The 19,125-nt window shown below is 36.8% G+C and overlaps 2 pseudogenes across 2 annotated transcripts; both read left to right on the top strand.

The window, feature by feature from the left end:
* The first annotated feature begins 3,408 nt into the window (after positions 1-3,408).
* Positions 3,409-5,253, top strand: LOC147477155 (SNAP25 homologous protein SNAP33-like; annotated as a pseudogene). Its single transcript, XR_015208202.1, has 5 exons — positions 3,409-3,882; positions 4,415-4,508; positions 4,596-4,726; positions 4,824-5,062; positions 5,151-5,253. The product of XR_015208202.1 is annotated as an SNAP25 homologous protein SNAP33-like (transcript).
* LOC147477156 (putative methyltransferase PMT8) lies at positions 5,048-6,866 on the top strand (annotated as a pseudogene). The gene is made up of 5 exons (XR_015209791.1): positions 5,048-5,062; positions 5,285-5,449; positions 5,537-5,717; positions 6,005-6,388; positions 6,695-6,866. The product of XR_015209791.1 is annotated as a putative methyltransferase PMT8 (transcript).
* Positions 6,867-19,125: the final 12,259 nt, after the last annotated feature.

Below are 19,125 nucleotides of genomic sequence, written 5' to 3' on the forward strand. Positions count from 1 at the left end.
ACTCCTCTCATCAATAGAAATTTCTTCAGTTAAGATCAAGTTGTATAACTCATCAGCCGTAACATGAGGTTGCTGCAATTTAACAGAAGTAGCAAAAGCATGAAATTCACTTGGAAGACCTTTAAGAGTATAGAATAAGATATCCGCATCACTAATTGGATTTCCAGCAGCAACAAGGAGGGCACAGATTTGCTTGATGTTATTAAGATAGTCGGTGATAGATCTAGTGTCTTTCTTCACATCTTGGAGTTTAGATTTGAGTTGCATAATATGAGCCTGGGATATGGAAGCCAACTTTTTTTCCAAAATAGTCCAAAGTTGAAAAGAAGAAGTAACACCAACAACGAAAGGAAGAACTAATTAAGAGAGAGTGGCGTTAATCCATATACGAGCTTGCTGGTCCTTTTTCTTCCACACAACATATTCATCATTGATAATAGTGGAAGTAACTTGATTCTTAGTGGTAACCTCTTTAGTTTTATTTGGACAAGGAATTGAGCCATCAACATACCATAATAGATCAAAATTATCCAAAACTGGTTCAAAAACAGTTTTCCAGAGATGATAATTCTCTTTGATGAGTTTGATGGAGATGAAATTACTGATATTTTGATAAGTAAGTTGTTGAGTCGAATTCATGATGAGATCTGAAGTTTTTAGATCTAGAATTTATAGATCTGTAAGTTTGAATGATTAAAAAAAAAGGTTAAAAGAGAGATTAGTTGTTTGGCTTTTAATGGCTCCGATACCATTAACGATTCATAAAATGAATGACTCGGCTAATAGAGAAGAAGAAGAAGAAGAAGTAATAGATCCATTTCTTGTGTCTGCTGACTTCCTTACTGTTTTTGTATTGCTTACTTTTATACTAACTAAACCCTACCTCTCTTTCATTAACTCATTATATATCGAAGTCTGACATCTGTCACTAGCTAGGAATCACCATAGAGTACTGGTTAAACACTAATCACTATTACAGTTTGATTAAACACTAATCATTACTATTATGGATAACATGTCACTATATACTTTGACAAGTATTAGCTTCAAATATTAGAGCATAAGCAATGAATGACATTTTGATTGGGATAAAACACTAAAGAAACTCGGAGGTTCTAAGTCATCATGCAATTCGTATTGCATAACTTTAAAATAGCGGAAAAAAAAAAAAAAAAAAAAAAAAAAAAAAAAAGATTAGAAGAACTGCTTTAAAAAAGTAATTTCGTTCGTTTGTTCTAAAATTTTAAAAAGTTGATAGAAAAAACATCAAAATGGTTCTTTTAGTTATCTATTTTTAATTGTATTTTTCTTTTTTTTATCTGTTTTTTTAAATAGGGAGTAACTCTAGAGGACAAATCGGGGGGAAAAGTAACTCTAGAGGACACCTTTTTTTTTTTTAATCACTCACAAAGACCGGGTAGATGAAATTTCAAGTATACCCTTGACGCAAAATTAAAAATGGCTCGGGTAGATGAAATGTCAAGTATACCTCTAGTACGAAATATTAAACGGCCCGGCCCAACCGAAATGACGTGGTGCATGTATATAGTATAAACAATCATTGTTCATACATTAACATGAGCTATGAACACTCATTGTTCATATAAACAATCATTGTTGATTGTTCATACCGTTTATACCTATTTGGGGTATGAATAATCACTGTTCATACCTCAACATAATGTTTGATCAATAAAAACACATATTGGAGTATGAACAATCATTGTTTATACCTCAATATGAGTTATAAACAATAATTGTTCAATACCTATTTGGGATATGAACAATCAATGTTCATACCTCAACATAATGTATAGTTAATAAAAACATTTATTGGAGTATGAACAATCATTATTCATACATCAACATGAGCTTGTTCATACCTATTTGGGTATAAACAATCAATGTTCATGTGAACAATTATTGTTCATACCTATTTGTGGAATGAACAATCAATGTTCATACCTCAACATAATGTATGTTCAATAAAAATACTTATTAGAGTATGAACAATCACTGTTCATACATAAACATGAGCTATGAACAATCATTGTTCATACCTATTTATGAACACTGATTGTTCATACCTCGACATAAAAACACTTATTAGAGTATGAATAATCACTGTCCATACCTATTTGGGGTATGAATAATCATTGTTCATACATGAACTTGAGTTATGAACAATCATTGTTCATACCTAATTGGGGTATGAACAATCAATGTTCATACCTCAATATAATGTATGATCAATAAAAACACTTATTGGAGTTTGATTGTTCATACTGTTTATTGTTCATACCTATTTCGTGTATGAACAATAATTGTTCATATTGTTGATACATATGTGGGGTATGAACAATCAATGTTCATACCTTAGCATAATGTATGATCAATAAGAACACCTATTGGAGTATGAACAATCATTGTTTATACCTCAACATGAGCTATATGAACAATCATTGTTCATATATCAATATATTGTAGAAGGTACATTCACCTATTTTGGTATAAACAATCATTGTTAATACATCAACATAAGGTATAAACACTTATTGTTCATTGCAAAACGACAAATAGAGTAAAATCGGAAAATATTTGTTCAAATTTGGGCCATTTGTCCTTGAGAGTTATTTTCATTTGAAAATTTGTTTTCCGGGTTATTTTCACCTGAAATTTGTCCATGTGAGTGATTATAAAAAAATTATGTCTTCTAGAGTTGTTTTGAATTGAAATTGGGCCTTGGGACCAATTTCTTGTTTTTTAAATTGCCAAACAACATTGGGATTAGATATCTCCTTTGAAAAGCCCATAAAACTGCTTTTAATAAGTAATGCCAAATGGCCGGACGAACTACGGTTTTTCTACTTTTAGCTTCAAAATTACATTTCGGCGTGTATCTCTTTACGGTATGGACCACATTTTTGTACTACGTATATTCAATTTCGAAAGATATCATTAGATATATATTATAGTTATACCCTCTTGGCTCTATTTTTTGAGCATTCACAGAGTCTCCAATATTTATAAAACTCTTTGACTAATCAAAGACCATTAATACTGAGTAGTCGAGAATACTCCCAGTGACCCACGTCAGCCCCCCTTTTTTCTCTCTGAGACTGACACATCAGATTTTTCATAAAAAAAAGAATTATATGCCCTTTTTTGCCGATTTCAATTGTTTGTAACCCAAAATAGATAAAAACCTCTCTCCACGCTCTTTTTTCAATTCTACAAAACACTCCCAACTCTCCAAAAAAAAATTCATCTCTTCAAACCCTCTCTCTTATACTTCTCTTCTTCCAAAATTAAACTAAAAATGATAGAGTGATGTCAAAATTAAACGTCAGCTTCGTTATCATCAACTCCCTATTGATTAGTTCAAGCAATTTTTGAGGAGTTAGAGAGATGTTTGGATTTAGGAAATTACCCAATATTAAGGTTGTGAAACAAAACTCAGTTGAACCTGGATTTCTTGGTTCATCCAATTCTAATCCATTTGATTCCGACTTGGACTCTGATGCTAAGAAAACCTTTACTCATGCAAGACGCGTTTTCTTCTGAACTCAGATTTGTCGAATCTTAACAGCAATGCTTTTAGTGATGACAAGGGAAGTGGAGCTTCTATAGTTAGTTATGCTTCGAGAAACAAATACAAGAATGACTTCCGTGATTCTGGAGGATTGGAGAAGCGTGTAGGAACTGGAGGGATATGCCACGTACAAGGCTGAGGAGACAACAAAAAGTGTTGATAGTTGCCTGAAGATTGCTGAGTATATTCGAGATGATGCTACTAAGACTTTGATCACCTTGCATCAGCAGGGTGAGCAAATCACAAGGACTCACGAGGCTGCTGCTAACATTGATCAGGATCTCAGTCGGGTATGGCTATTTGTCCCATTTGTTGTTGTATTTTTCCTTGTGACTGGTGAATATAAATAGTGTTGTGAATTTGTGTGTTTTGGGGTGGGGGTGAGGGGTTGAAGCAAGAATATATGCTTGCTAAACATCTGCTGATATCTTTTTTCTTAAGAACTTACTGTTAAATTTTCTAAGAAAGTTAAATTTGATATAACTGGAACCAAAACATCATTTTTGGTGACAGTATTTGACAATGTATTGCTGTTTAGCTATTATAAGATCTGCAAGTAATGAGTTTTCAGTAAAAATTGTGAACTATGCGTGTGGAGCATTAAGTATATCCACTGGCTTTGGGAATAGGGTCATTTGACCTTTTGGTGGTGATTGAGTGTTTGCCATTAATGTCTCAGCTTGACCTTTGCCTTCGCATGCTCGATATGCTGGAGTACTTATCCCACACTACTACACTGTATAGAGATCCAATTTTTTTTTTTTTTTTTTTTGGATTCTTAGTTGCGCTTTCAGTTATTGATAACTTAGCTGCGTGTTTCAGGGTGAGAAGCTATTGGGAAGTCTTGGTGGTATGTTTTCTAAAACATGGAAGCCTAAGAAGACTAAAGCAATTAAAGGGCCAGTAATTACGAGAGGTAATTATCATATCACATTCAATCTTTGGACTTGACTAGCTAGAAAAGTTTCTCTTTGCTTACCTGAATACCTGTGTTGGGTTGCAGATGATTCATTTAAAAGAAGGGGAAATCACTTGGAGTAAAGGGAGAAGTTGGGACTGGCATCAGTTCCTAAGGGAAGATCGAACCCTCGAAAACCGTCATCTAAACCCACAACTGCACTACAGAAAGTTGAGGTACATCTTGGCATTGAAAGTAAAACTCACAGCTAAATTCATATTGTTTCTTTTAAGCTGATCTCTTTCAACTTTGATCTTTGTGTATATTAAAAAGGTGGAAAAGACAAAGCAAGACAATGGACTGAATGATTTAAGTGACATATTGGGTGAACTGAAGGTTATGGCTGTTGATATGGGTTCTGAGATTGAAAGGTGTGTCCTCGATCCTATAGTGCACAGCTGTGGAAACAGAGCAGTAAAAACCTTTCCCTCTCTCCCCACTTTCATTCATCAACAAACGCTTTCTCTATAAACCGTACGACCGACTCTAGCACTGCTATGAATCGCAAGCAGGTTATTTCTAATCATGCCTATTTAATTATTTCGGTTTATTTTTTACTGTTTGATTTTCCATTTTCTTTTTGTCTAATTGCAACTTCAGAGTCCATTTAATCAACTCTAGATTCCTGGGTGAAAACCCATTTTCTCGAGCAATTTAAGCAGAGATTTCCTCATCTTCTCTGACGTCTTGGACAGCTTCATGATAAGTTTAAACTTTTGTTCCTTGCTTCATAGGTTTGTGATGATTGGCATTCTGAATTGATTCCGTGCCTAGATAAGAATCTAATATACCAAATGAGATTGAAGCTTGATTTATCTTTGATGGAGCACTACGAGAGACATTGTCCTTTACCTAAAAGGCGCTTCAATTGCTTGATTCCTCCTCCAACAGACTATAAGGTTAATAGCTTAAGTGAAAGATGTTTTGTTATTAATTTATTTTCCTTTGGAAATTTTAGAAGTGTCATTGTTTTTGGACTATTGTAGGTCCCAGTCAAGTGGCCAAGAAGTAGAGATGAAGTATGGAAAGCAAACATACCTCATACTCACCTTGCACATGAGAAATCTGATCAGAATTGGATGGTTGAAAAAGGTGAAAAGATTATATTTCCTGGTGGTGGTACTCATTTTCATTATGGAGCTGACATGTATATTGCCTTACTAGCAAATGTAAGATTTTTTCTCCTTCAATAGTATAAAATGGAAATGTCATGAAACAGTAGCCCCCAGCCCCAGCCCCTTCCTCCTTTAATTAGTTTTATTGCTAAGAAACAGTGTCTTAGAGGAGATGTCTCCATGGCTTTGTTTGAGACTATCTCCCTCTCTCTTCTCCAGTGGTTTTACTGTGCTTAAAGCCCATTTCTTCCTTTTTTTCTCAATTATATTTTGTGTAGATCAGTTGTATAATTGAATTGCAAAATCAGTGCAATAATGTTGTTCTTGGTTTGAACTAACAAATGCTCAACTTTTCAAACAATATTTTAAACAATGAGGGAAGGATCCGGACAATACTTGATGTGGGGTGTGGAGTTGCAAGTTTCGGTGCCTACCTTCTTTCATCTGATATCATGGCGATGTCTGTAGCACCTAATGATGTGCATCAAAACCAAATCTAGTTTGTTCTTGAGAGAGGAATTCTTGCATATCTTGGTGTGTTGGGGACAAAGAGGCTGCCTTACCCGAGCCGATCTTTTGAACTTGCTCATTGTTCTCGGTGTAGGATTGATTGGCTTCAATGGGATGACATTCTTCTTCTCGAGTTAGATAGGTTGCTCAGGCATCAAAAATACTTTGCAACTTTTCAATATCAAAACAAAACACGTTGTTGCTTTGCAAAAGGTAAGTGTTGCTACTAATTTTATGTTTAATACCTTTTGAGGACTTTGATTTGTCTTATCATATATTGTGATTTGTTTTTAATTAAATTCAATATTTTTAGCTAAATTGACGTCATTCATTCTTCTACTAACTATTCTACTTATTTCCACTCTGATTATCTTCAAATTCTTCCTCACATACCTGCATCTGTAAAATCTGCTTCAGAAACTCATAATGGAATCCCGAATAATAAGAAACAGTAGCCGTTTAGCTGAAAAGCTTGGTAGGTAGTTTTTGTTCTCATCATTTGTAGTTCTTTTCTTCCAGATGCTCTGGAAGCAACTCTGAAGGGGGAAGACTCTATCTAGCATATGTATCAGAAGGACTGGGGAAGTCACAAAATTGGAAGGACATACTTAAATATCAGAGGAAGAATGGGTCACTGTTTAACTCACCGTCTACCACTGCAGCTGCTCTAGCTAAGCTTCAAGACATTAATTGCCTCAATTACTTAAGATCACTCATAGAAAAATAGTGGCAACGCAGGTAATATCTTTATCTGTGTCCTAAAGGTCTACTACGTTACTACACTGTCCTTTCACCTTTTTTTAATTAATTTTTTCATCCCTGCAGTTGTTGTTGGTTGCTCAGTTCCGGCTAGCTGCTTATCCACAGGATATATATACCGAACTCTGTATGGTAGACAGTCTTGAGAGGTTGGGAATAGATCGATCGCCATTTTAAGAATGAAATTAGAAATGTTTTGGATAGAACATACAAGTAATGCCTGAGCTTCCATCTTTTTACCATTAGTAGAAGAAAATTATTTGCTAAGGAAAAGTTTAGACCTTCGATCTCAAGAAATAAATACACCAAAATCATTGATTAAGAATTACTTTGGTATGATTAAGAATAGACTGCTTCTTGCATAGTGTAATGATAAGTGCTCAAAAAGTGCTATTTAACCTTCGATTATGCCTCTTGTTTAGCCATCTTAGTGGACTAATACTGTTTGTAAGTTATGTTTTATGATTCTACAGGTCAAAGAGAGAGTTTTGTGGAATATTAGAGAAAAAGGGGTAAAACCTAACGGAGCAATTCGGAGCATTAAGGATCACATGGGAATCCCGTGGACAATCATGGAAAAGGCCAAGAAATTGGAGCTATTAAAGATACGACTTGGACCTATTTTAAAGCCTATTTGGAAGCCCAAGGCCAAAAGATTCGTTGCTTGGACCAAAGCCCGCAAAAGAGAATAGAAGAATAGAGCAAAAGAGACAAAATTGGCTAACACGTCTAGGACGCATGGATCGAAAGCGTCGGACTCATTGCTAAGGTCTGAGGCGATGAATAGTCCCAGACGATAGATCGACATCAGTAGCCAATTTCTTCTCGGTTTTGGAGACGGTTGGACTCGAAAAGAAGTCTATTTGTATTAGGAAACAAATGACGGTTTGGAATGCTTCTAGAGCTCATTGTAACCTCTATAAATAGAGGACCTAAGTGCCTCATGTAATTGGCCAATTCACTTATATTCTTGTCTCCAGAACTTGAGACAGAGAGAGATTAATAATAAAATATCGGTTTTAACTAGCTGAGTCTTAATAAATTAGTCTTTCTAGCCTTATGTTCTTCGACTATTCTTCTTCTCATTCTTCGTGTTCTTCCTTCTCTATGGAAGGCTAATCTTCTCCTTCAAGGGAGGAGATGAAGCCAGTGCTTAAGGTTTAATGATTCTTCTGGTTCATGGTGTTCTTCAATCAGAGTTAGTTCTTTATGTTTTTAGTTATTAGTTCCATTGCCCACACCAGGGGATGGAAGTATAGAATAGGGTTTATGTTTTGCAATATTAATATCATGCTAGTGTTCTTTACTTTTCTTCTAGTAGTATAATTCTTTAGAGTTAGGGAAGTATTCTTTGTGTTGCCTTAGAAGGGGTAGCTCAGGGAGTGGCTGCCTAGGAGAAGTATTCTTTGTGTTTGTTTTAAGTGGTGATTCATTGAATGGACGCCCTATTAGGAAGTACTCATTGATGTTACTCTTGGTAATACATTGAATGGCTGCCCGAGCTTATGTAAAAGGAAAGAACATATTAATAGCATAAATATAGGAATAACCTTAAGTAGAGTTAATTGTTAACGATGTTTTGTCCAAGAGGGCATCGGCACTCTGTCACACCCCGAATTTCGACAGAGTTCGGAAAAACATTATTTGTCCCCGACTCTTCGATCTCCGAGGTGTGACGCACTCTCCACTTCCAAAAACCCATAAACAGTTTAAAATATGCGGATAATTAAAAACCAATAAAAATTTATATTATACAAAAGTCTTATTCATTTCAAAAATTCTCAAATACTAATTACTTACAAATCTCCTTTCAACAACTATTTAATTAAAATTACAAATGAAAATACAAATAATATTGCCTCAACTGAAAAACCTATATCACCTTAAGGGAAAACAAAACACATCCTGAGATGCAATGCTAACGCAAACCACAAGCAGCAACCAATCTTCTTCATCACTAAACCTGTCAAGACTTATCAACTGTGTTCATTTAATGAACACACCCGATAAGCAAACATGCAAATCGGGTCAGCATTATAAAAATGCTGGTGTGAGTAGCCCAAAAATACAACATATACTTATACCAATATATACACAAACCATACGGCAATTAGTTCCTCCACCGAGGCGCCTTAACTTTCAACAACTAATACAACATACTATACGCATCATAAATAAGGCATGTAGTTCCTCCATCGAGGCGCCTTAGGTTCTAACTAAACAAATAACCAACCAAACATATTACCATAATTAGATTATTTAAGGCTTTCCTTGCGTGTCCCTAAAATTCACGTCGTATCTATGTCTTACCTAGTTTCCCTGGCTACCACAATAGCTACCCAACGCCGAACATGTACATCCACATGCCTCCCTTACATAATGAGCCACTCCGTGCGTAACTACCCTGAGCGGGATGCCGCACACCAGGTAAATCCTCACACGGAAGCCAAATCTATGTAAGTACTGCCACTATTCGGCATAAAATATTGCGCATCATCGTTCTATTTTGTGAACGGAATAATCAAGCCACTATTCGGCTACGCCAGGAGGGCCATTCAGCTTTACTGAAACGCCAGGAAGGCCAATCACATTACTTACGCCCGAAGGCCATTCAGATTAACTGAAACGCCAGAAGGGCCAATCACATGAGTTGTGGTAGCTAGGTTCTAGGATTTTCGTTACGTAATTTATTCAAGTGTCATACATTAATGACTCATAATAAATCCACTATATCACGTGCAGGTCAATTACCTTATTGCACTAAGCCATAATATTTAGAAATATCTCAATTATATCTCATAACCACTTTCATACTTTCACGTGCCAATATATTATTGCACTACACCACACTCCCATGGGAAATATTCACAAATACTATGCTATCTCATAATAGCATCTCACATATATAATAATGGAGCGGTTATACCTTTATTTCTCCAAAACTATTGCATTCAATATATATATCCCAATATATCATATGATATCACAATTGCTTCAAACGTATCGCATATATCTTTATTATAGCGTATTAGGAATATAATGTCTCCTAACATCTCAATATCGTCACGTGTCAAAAATACACAACATCAATGTCAAATCTTTCTTAGATAATGACAACCAAATTATACAAGCTTCCACAGCATTTTAGCATTGGATTTGTCCATACAATATACAACATAAAACGTAGCACAATTAGACAGTCCACAGTCCACAATCAAAGCCCAATATTTATATGTTTTACACATTACTCACGTCAAATCTAAATTAGATAATGACAAACAAAGTTATATAATCTTCGACAATATTTTATTACTATATTTATCCATATACTCAAATATGTGAAAAACTGGAAAAGTCAACATTCCACAGTCAAAGGTCAACGGTCAAAGTCAAAGTTAACATGTCATGGTCAAAGTCAAAATCAACATGTCATGGTCAAAGTCAAACTATCCTGGTCAAAGTCAACATGTCATGGTCAAAGTCAAACTGTCGTTTTCGTGTTCAACAAGTCCAGGGTCATAGCCATGGTTCATGGTTCGTGGCTAAGGTCAATGGTGCATGGCTCATGGGCTCATGACCAAGGTAATGGTTCGGACCCAACTGGCCAAGCCCAAACCTTAAAACCCGAAAGTCTAAAAGTTGAAAAACCCAAATAGAACGATTTTACGTCCTATGGACTGGCCCCAAGAAATATTAGAAACGGGCCCAAAAACTAATCCAAATTGGTCCAAAACTTAGTTGAACTGGTCCGGCCCAACAACTTAAAACAAATCGGGCCCAACCAAAACAAAACATTTCGGCCCAAAGTAACCAACCAAACAAGCCCAGGAGAAACCGACCCAGGCCCAAGCCCAGCCGGTCATCTCCTTCCTCCAGCAGCTCCACCAGGCACCAAAATCCGGCCACCACCAAGCACTAATCGACCACCCCTTTTGATCAGGCGGTTTTAATCCCCATAACAAACCCAACAACATTAATGAAAGCGAAAACCCCAACTCATACAATCCAAACCTCACCAAACTAGATCTGAAATTTCTTGCCGCCATTAATGGCTGGCCTCAAGCTTCCAAATGCCCCACTCAATGACCCTCACACAAACCTCAAACACACCCCTCACAACCAAACATCAACCCATTCATCCACAATAAAAAAAAACACAAAACCAACCATAATAAGCATTCTTGGCGATTTCTTGGTATTATTAATAGCCGCTCAAGCTTTTACCAAGCTTCAATGTTTCCACCCAACTCTCCAATACACCCACCCACCAAAACAAACGCCCTAATATAAGGGCAAGATGCGACCCATGGGCACGAAAACAAACAGAGTTCAATACAATACAACAGAAAACAAAGAAAAACAAATGACGATTTCTATAGATTATAGATTGGGCTTTAGCTGCCTTTAACCGCCATAAAGTTCGACAAAAATATCGGCGATTTCATTTGTTGGACTCGCGATGCCGCCATTGACGACTTAGAGTTCAACCGGTTCCAAACCCGATTAAATTCAAATCCAAATGTAACAAAGTTTAATAAAACAAAAGGCACGAAGTCTAATACAACAGGATAATGAAATAATATAAAAAAAAAGTAAAACAAGAAAAACGTATACACCGACATACGAAAAACTATAAATCCGGTGAAATAGCAAAATAGCTACTCACCTTTATCCCAAGCTCCACGAATCCCTCGTAGTCCGAGCCGTCGCGTTCCAACGCTCTAGCCAACGCGTTTCTAGCTCTGCCTCCATTTTTATTATTTTTAAAAACCCATTCTCTAGAACAATGTGTTTATATACTTGGGTTCGAAACCCAAGCCCAACACAGACTCGGGCCCAAAACCAGGCCCACGTATCCCGAATCCAATCCAACGAATTTTGAAAATAAATAATTAAATTAATTAATTAAATAGATAAAAACGTATTTTTAAAATACGGGCGTTACACACTCGCTCGATTGTCTAATTGTAGTCTACTTGTAAGAACAACCATGAAGCAAAAGGTCATAGATTAAAAGTATTGGTGGATTCTAATCTCTTGAATTCTCTCTCTCTTATAAATTCTCAATAGTTTAGTTAATTTAGTTTAGTTTAGCATTAGAATCTAAAATCTCTACAGTCATAGTTTGTAATCCCTTAAACCCCATTTCCAGTCCTGTCCTTCATATAACATACACTTAAAAGTGGAACGATACCCTACTCATCCTTTACTTATTGAGGGATAATTAGGTTTTGATACGCTTCTGTGACCATACATCATCTACATACACAAAAAGAGGCAAGGTCAAATGGCGTCGCTGCCGTTTTAAGTTGTTTATGTTTAATGTTTTCTTTCAAGATTAGAACTTTGGATATTGAGGTAATTTTAGCCGCATCATCCATCCTTTTAAGAAAGAAAGAAGCTTGAAGGACATCTCGAAGACAAGATCTACCATCCAGATTAGTCGAATCTTCATTTTTTTTATTTTATTCTTAGTATAGTTGCATTGTAGTTTAGTTTTATTGTTTTCTAGTATAATTGCATTTAGGACATTTTCAACAATTGAAGTTGTAAGCCAACACAATGAAATATCAAACTCTAGTGTTTCTTGTCTGAATCTTGACAAACGGACTATCATCTGTGGGCAATGGTACTTAAGCAATCCAAGTGATTCACCATAACCCTAGAAGAGACTTTAGGACAATCCAAGCGAGATACTAGCTGCAAAGCCCAACCCAGTTGAAGGAAAGTAGTTTTGCATTTTAGTATAATTTAGAATAGTTGCATATTAGTTTAATTGCATTCAAGCATAGTAGGATAGTTTTTTTTTTTTTTTTTCGCGATAAAGATTTTCTAGTGTATGCCCCGTCGTCCATATCATCGTCCGGTAATAACACAACAGTGGACAAGGTTTAACAACTGACTCACAAGAATACTAGACGAGATTGATACAATGGCCGCACGCAATGATGGAGGTGTTTTGGACACCAATAATCCTGAAGTTATCCCTCCCATGCAAGCACAACAGAGGAAGAAGCTGAGTGATTTCTATTCACCAATCATTGGAGACCCACCAAGCAGTATTGTTTTTCCAGAGACAGAAGCTAACCAATTTGAACTTAGAGCATCAATAATCTCTATGCTTCCAAAGTTCAATGGTTCAGACAATGTTCAGCCTTATGTTCACATGAACAAATTTCTATTAGTCCTCATAACTTTCAAGAACCAGAATATCAAGGATGAGAGTATCAAGTTAATTCTTTTTCCACTCTCACTCGAAGGTCAAGCATCCGAATGGTTAACCGCATTGTACCATCAATTCAATCAACAACCGAGAGAAGTTGAGAACAAAGTTTATGAACAAGTTCTACCCACCCCGTAAAGACGGATGATGCCATGCAAGCCATCGACAATTTCAAAGGGAAGGTGGTCAAGAATATCATCAAAGCCGGGAGAAATTCAATAATCTGCTAGTCTCATGTCCACATCATGGTTATGATAAGAGCACACTGGCTCATTTTTTCTTTCGAGGACTTTCTACTATGAACAAGCAGATGATACAATCAATGCATCAAGGTAAGTTTACATCATTGGATGGAGAGGAAGCCTACAACTTTCTCGAATTTAGTCAAGACACTCAACAATGGAGTACTAGCAACGAGGACGTAGCTAGAGTGGAGGGGGTGCCGAAGCAATTTGGCAATCAAATTCAAGAAGACCCAAATCAAGCGATGATATCAATTATGGCAAGCCTATCAACATGACTTGAAACTCTGAACAAGAAGTTTGATCAGTTCTCTATGAATCCTCCAAAAGAAAATAATTTCCAAGCTAAACCTCAGCCAACCAAGCCTTGTTATGCCATTTGTGAGCTATGTTCTGATGAAGGCCACACCACTTAAGAGTGTTTGTACTATCTGGATACTAATGCAGAGGCATGTAGTATCAACTCTTTAGGAAGAAATAACCAGTTCAATCAGGGACAGAATTATTGGAAGCCACAAAATACAAATTAGAGGAATTTTCCTCCAGGATTCCAAAATCAGTCAAATCAGTTCCAGAATAACCAGTATCAGTTCCAAAACCGCAAGCAACCATACAGAAATCAACAGTCATACCAGAACCAGCAATACCAAGCCAACACAAACAGAGAGTTAGTACCAGATCTTATGAGTGGATATATTGCCCCTACGCCTCAGTCGAGCAAAGCAGTTATCCCACATCTAGAAGAAGCTATCACCACCATTGTCAATGAGCTGAAATAGAAAAATCAAAGAACCCAGAAGTTGGAGAGTAACTTTAGTGTCATTCAAGGCCAGATAGGGCAAATCGCTGCTGCCTTGACGGAAAGATCGAAAGGAGCATTACCAAGCCAGCCGGAGCCAAATCCGAAAGGAAGAGGTGTCCTACAGGTGGATAACCTGGAGATTACTCATGAACAAGTTAATGATGTCACCACTCTGAGGTCAGACAAGAAAGTTGATAACAAGATTGTCTATGAACCAGGAAAAGATTCTGTGAAACCTAAGGAAACTTATGTCCCCACCATCCCACCTAGTTCTAACATTCCAGATATATATAATGTTATGCCACCTGCTGAAGAAACTGTTGCAAAAGAAGTTGAAGGAACTACTGTGGAAGTAAGTAAGAAGAAGCCATCACGAGTGACTCCACCTGTCACTCCACTATCTATTACCAAGCCAACCGAAACCGAAAGAAGAGAACCGATATTGAAGAATCTACCAGCACCGTTTCCTTCGAAACTAGTGAATACCAAAAAAGATGACCAGTACAAGGAGATTTGCGATGTATTTCAGAATTTGCATATTAATATCCTATTTCTGACCGCCATCAAGCAAGTCCCCTCGTATGCCAAGTTCCTAAAAGATCTAGTAAAGAAGAAGACCAACATTCCGAAAAAAGCTTTTCTCGCTCAAAGATGTTCATCGTACCTATATAATCAAGTGGTTATGAAACTGAAAGATCCTGGAAGTCCAACTGTTACAAGCAGAATTGGAGATTGAAGGAGCAAGCTTTATTAGATTTGGGTGCTAGTGTGAATATTCTACCATATTTCGTCTATGAGAAGTTAGGCTTGAAAGATCTAAAACCGACTGATGTTACTTTACAGTTCGCAGATAGATCAGTAAAGATACCTAAAGGAATCATTGAAGAACGTCATAGTCAAGATCGAAGATTTCTATTATCTGGTTGATTTCATAGTACTCAGCACAGCACCTACATCTGGTAGGCATATACCAATCATTCTAGGCAGACCATTCTTGGCCACTGCAAATGCACTCATCAACTGTCAAAACGACAATATGACGTTATCCTTTGGTAATATGAGAGTCGAAACCAATATCTTCCATATGTTACAGCAACCACAGGAGGTGTGTACTGTGAACGAGGTATGCATGATTGAAGCGTTAGCACAGGATTATCTGACTCATTCATATCCTGCTGACGAGTTGTTGAAAGCTCTGATAGACTTAGACTGTGAGGAACTTAATGTCGAGGCAATCAATGCGATTTCGGATTCATCACCTGTCATGGATGACAGCAAGTTCAGAGAAAAGTTTGAATCGCCTATGCCTGATGGACCATCTAAAGAGCTTAAGAAGGAGCCGCCTAAGCTAGAATTGAAGCCTTTGCCGTCTACACTCAAGTATATTTTCTTGGGAGATGTAGGAACCTACCCAGTAGTCATTGCATCAGATTTGACTGAGGAGCAGGAATCCAGGTTAGTAGCACTTTTAAAGGAACACAAATCAGCTATAGGTTGGACAATTTACGATATCAAGGGGCTCAGCCCTATGATAGTTCAACATAGGATTCATTTGGAAGAGGATTCCAAGACTTCTAAGCAAGAGGTCGTCAAACTCCTTGACGCCGATATTATCTATCATATTTCTGATAGTCAATGGGTTAGTCCAGTTCAAGTTGTGCCGAAGAAGTCTGGAACCACAGTAATCGAGAATGAGAACAATGAGTTGATTCCAACCAGGATTCAGACTGGATGAAGAGTTTGCATCGATTACAGGAAGTTGAATAGCGCATCGAAGAAAGATCATTTTCTATTGCCTTTCATCGATCAGATGTTAGAAATATTAGCTGGACAAGCTTACTACTGCTTTCTTGATGGTTACTCAGGATACTTTCAGATCCATATTCACCCTGAAGACCAAGAGAAGACCACATTCACATGTCCTTTTGAGGATTGTCTGCATCATCTCTCCTTAGTCCTTAAACGTTGTTGCGATACCAACTTAGTTCTGAACTGGGAAAACTGTCACTTCATGGTAAAGGAAGGGATAATGTTGGGTCACCAAGTTTCAAATGAAGGAATTCTAGTGGATCGAGCGAAAATGTCTACAGGAAGTAAGCATGTTGTCGAAAGATCAGTTTTGAGATGGAAACCTAAGTATTCCCCACCTGTTAGTTTATGGGATTTACTCCCTGTTGACCTTCAAAGGAAGATTATTTCTATGGCTCGTATAGGGTTCGGTAAAAGTCCATTTGCACATAAGAGGAGAGTGTGTATGCTAGGTTGCTGTAAGAATTGCCATTCTGAAACTTGTCATGGGTTACAACCATTAAGAGAAAATTGTTGGTACAAGGTATACTTTTGTCAATCACATGCTGAGAGAGATCAGAAGAATTCCTACAAAGTGGAACCTAGTGGGTGGGAATACTAGTCTTGAGGATCTGACTATAAAGGACTCAAAAGTCTTGAGGATCTGACTTTAAAAGACTCACATTACGTCTTGGGGATCTGACGTAAAAAGACCTAAAAATTTGTTTCTTGAACTAATTCTGATATTCGGCATCAATGGTAATATCCTACCTTTTTCTCATCCATTTCATTTACTTCTTTATACATTGATGTCAATGCATGCATAAGTAGGGGGAGGGTGTACTTGAGAAATGAATTTCGAAAATTAGCTTTCAAAAACAAAAATATTTTGTTTCTATATCAATAGTATGAGAAAAATGAATTTTAATGATGAGTCTGGGATATATATTCTATACTGCTTAGTGTTGAGTCTGATAGATGGTTGATATTATTGATTTCATTACCACTTAGACTATTTATTATGCTCGGACATAGTTCTTGTTGATAGAATTCTTTATCAAGGCACCACCATAATACTTTGTCAGTTTTATATACTTTTGCTAGAAGAGAGATTTAAACCCCTAGTAAACTGGAAGTAGAATTTTTTTTTACTTAACCCGTGAGACTTGAGCTTTATACCCATTCTTTGGAGAGTTCTTACAAAAAATCCGAGTCTTAGTGACTCAACATCTTTCAGTTCTTTATGTCGTTGTAATATAGTCTCATTATTTGTTGATTTGGTTAATCACGAAGTGATATCAACTGGGCAGATAGCCATTAGGTCTTGTAGTCTATTCGAAACAGAGTATCATACTGATAAGTCAAGTAGTGAACCCATTCAGCCTTTATCCCACTTAGTAGGACCATCATGTTAAACCCTTTTAAGCCTTACAATAAGTCATTTTCTTTCATAAAACCATTTACCTGTCACCCAACTCCAGACAAGGAGTATAGCCAAAATCTTTATCAGCCATACCTATATGTTTCTAAGAATACGAGGGGCACAAAGAGAAAGAAATAGCACAAAAGGAATATTACAAGGAAATACCATAGAGATACAATGAAGACCATCATTCTATTCTAAGTGAAAGAAGCTAGTGGAAAACAAGCATATCCAGTACTAATCAAGGATATACCACTGAGTTAAAAAAAAAAAAAAAAAAATAAATAAATTGAATTGAACAGAATGGATGGAAAAGCTAAAACAAAGGAAAAAATTTCTCTGCAATACAGAATTTGAAGAAATCTTCCAAAGAATGAAGCAAAACCCTTAGTATTTTTCAGAAACAACCTTAGAATCCTTTTTACCTTTCCTTCATAAACCAATACCCAAGCCAAGTTACAACCTATGACCTATCAATACAGTATGATACAAAGTCTAGAATAGGTGAGAGGATGCTAAAGTGAAAGACCCGACACTTCATATGTGATTGACATTCTTTCCATGAGACTACTTTTATTCAGAAGTCTGTTTTTCAAGGTAGTATGTGGGATGTTCGTATGCATTATTCTTTTCCCCACATACATGAGGTAAAATAGTAGACCATATTCTGAGAGATTCTTTTCTGAGAGTATGACCGGTGAGGATTGAAAGTCTAGATTATCTACCTATGGTAAACTAGGGATTCCATTTCTTGGATAGGAGAGTATAGGAGATTGACTAAGTACACACATAAGCCTTGATTGAGAATTTTGTCAATTTTTACTATCTCCCATCATAATTTATGAGTCCTTGCAGTAATGTAGTTAGCAATGGAGACTGTCTATTAGAGTAAGCACTAAGTGGGTAAGGAATTTCTCTCTCTGAAAAATACTATCATTCTTGAACATGCTATTGATTCATTTTGTGGGTATATCACCTGAAAACCCTCACGAGACTATAACTCGTCCTTTTTGGGGAACTTAAAGGTTTAAAGTCTTGTTGCATATGGTAAATGCAATCGCGATGCCTGCGAAAATGAGTTAGGATTTTATTTTTGTTATTAGGATGTGATTTTGATCACTTATCTATTTATTTTTTTATCTTATTTGCTAAGAGGCTAGCAAAAGGCTAGTTAGGAGTTGTGATAAGTGCTCAAAAAGTGATATTTAACCCTCGATTATGCCTCTTGTTTAGCCATCTTAGTGAACTAATAGTGTTTGTAAGTTATGTTTTATGATTCTACAGGTCAAAGAGAGAGTTTTGTGAAATATTAGAGAAAAAGGGGTAAAACGGAGCAATTCGGAGCATTAAAGATCACATGGGAAGCCCGTGGACAATCATGGAGAAGGCCAAGGAATTGGAGCTATTAAAGATGCGACTTGGACCTATTTTAAAGCCTATTTAGAAGCCTAAGGCCAAAGGATTCGTTGCTTGGACCAAAGCCCGCAAAAGAGGATAGAAGGATAAAGTAGAAGAGACAAAATCGGCTAACACGTCTGGGACGCATGGATCGAGCGTCCAGACGCATTGCTTGCGTCTGAGATGCATGAATAGTGCATCCAGATGCATGGATCGACACTGTAGCCAATTTCTTCTCAGTTTTGGAGACAAAGTTGGACTTTGAAAGAAGTCTATTTGTATTAGGAAACAAATGACAGTTTGGAATGCTTCTAG

The sequence above is a fragment of the Coptis chinensis genome, chromosome 9 (genome assembly GCF_015680905.1).
Source record: "Coptis chinensis isolate HL-2020 chromosome 9, ASM1568090v1, whole genome shotgun sequence".
Taxonomy (NCBI): domain Eukaryota; kingdom Viridiplantae; phylum Streptophyta; class Magnoliopsida; order Ranunculales; family Ranunculaceae; genus Coptis; species Coptis chinensis.